At 27.0% G+C, this 1,780-nt stretch overlaps 1 protein-coding gene across 1 annotated transcript in view; it reads right to left on the bottom strand.

Annotated features, from left to right (window-relative positions):
• Dh44-R2 (Diuretic hormone 44 receptor 2) overlaps positions 1-1,780 on the bottom strand; it is a gene marked incomplete at its 5' end in the record, with an annotated part of 201,664 nt that overhangs the window by 187,671 nt on the left and 12,213 nt on the right.

The following is a 1,780-nucleotide window of genomic DNA, read 5'->3' as shown; positions in this document are numbered from 1 at the left end:
TTTGTTATTTTCTTTCCCTTATATCTTATTTTCTAATAATTTACTTTTTTTTTCTTTAAAAATGATGTGAATGTGCTCTCTTATCTCTACTACCACAGTTTGAAATATACGAAAGAATATAATACTACAGAATAAAGAATAATTTAAAAAATATTGTTTGTATTATTTTTAATTACGTTCTAAAACATCCATTACAAGTGGAACTGTAAAAAATAAAAGGAATACAAGATAATCGCTTTTCTAATCTTATCTTACCAATATCACATACAGGGAGAAAATAATAATAAAAAAAAATTACAAGATAGAATAAATCAAATAAAGATAATTGAAAGGAAACAAACAAATATTCTTTCTCCCCTTCTGTTCGGGTAGGGCGGATATTAATCCAGCATGCGAGGACCTGGAAACCGTGGTCCTTTTTTTCTTTACAGCTAAGGCTTAACGTCACCAGTGAGTATTTTCCATTCCTCTTGAATAAATTAATTTAGAAGGCCCTGATCCTATTTCCCGTAGCTGTGTGTTATTTACTGTACTTTTGTTAAAAAGAAATTTACCAAAAAATGTATGTTCCTCGACTCAAGACCATTTAAACACTAAATCACAATTATCAAGTGGTAATTATTCTGTAGTGTAATTAGATAAAATATGAAAAAATAATAATGAATGTAAAACAACTGTGACTGGGTACAAAACTATATTTATTTTATAAATTTTGACTTAACTAATGACTTTCATCTAATGTACTCACAATCCACGGTATGATTCCTGGTGTGTTGATCTAAGATGTATTTCTAGAAACTGTAAATTTATATAATTATAAATGTAGTGTTCGTTTGTTACATATCCATGACCTCCGAGAGTACTTAGGTCATACGTTGTTTTTGGAAATATCGTGGGAAGAAGGTTCTCTGCCATTGAAATCCTAGTTTCGTCAAATAGCAAAAAAATGATAAAAATAAAATATTGTATGTGCCTAACTAAAAATGTACACATTTTTCATAGTAAGCTTGTAGGACTGGTTTTATCATAACTTTTTACTCTTAAGTTACTTTGAAGTTACTCTTAAGTATTAGCATAACTTTTCAGGAAATACGCAAATACTTAAAAAAATTAAACATATTACTTTTTTTTTAATAGTACTTAGCAGCATCCAATGAAATAATAAAGAAAAAAATTAAAACTAACGATATATTCTAAGCTACAATTCAAAAGATATGATGGAAATTGTAAAATTTTAAGCAATGTGACAATATTCATCACAATATCAAGATATATTTTTAGAAAATGTAAATTATATTAATAAAAATGTAATGTTTGTTTGTTACTTATTCATGATCTCCGAAAGTACTTAGATTCATTCGTTGTTTTTGAAAATATCGTGGGGAGAAGGTTCTCAGGTATTGAAATCCTAGTTTCGTCAAGTAGAAAAAAATATGGTAAAAATAAAATATTGTATGTGCCTAACTAAAAATGTACACATTTTTCATAGTAAGCTTATAGGACTGGTTTTATCATAACTTTATACTCAAACTTTTCAGGAAATACACAAATACTTAAAAACATTAAACATCCTATCTTTTTTTTTTAAATAGTACGTAGCAATATCCAATGAAATGAAAAAGGAAAACAAATTAAAACTTACGATTTATTGTAAGCTACAATGCAAAAGATATGATGCAAACAGTAAAATTGTAAGCAATATGACAATATTCATAGTCGTGACAGCATTGCCACACTAGTTTTTTATAGTAATATATTTAATGTATATATAATCTATTTC

This window comes from Halyomorpha halys, unplaced genomic scaffold (assembly GCF_000696795.3).
Source record: "Halyomorpha halys isolate HHAL.00 unplaced genomic scaffold, Hhal_1.1 Scaffold589.1, whole genome shotgun sequence".
Taxonomy (NCBI): Eukaryota; Metazoa; Arthropoda; class Insecta; order Hemiptera; family Pentatomidae; genus Halyomorpha; species Halyomorpha halys.
This window is presented reverse-complemented; position numbering and strand designations above follow the sequence as displayed.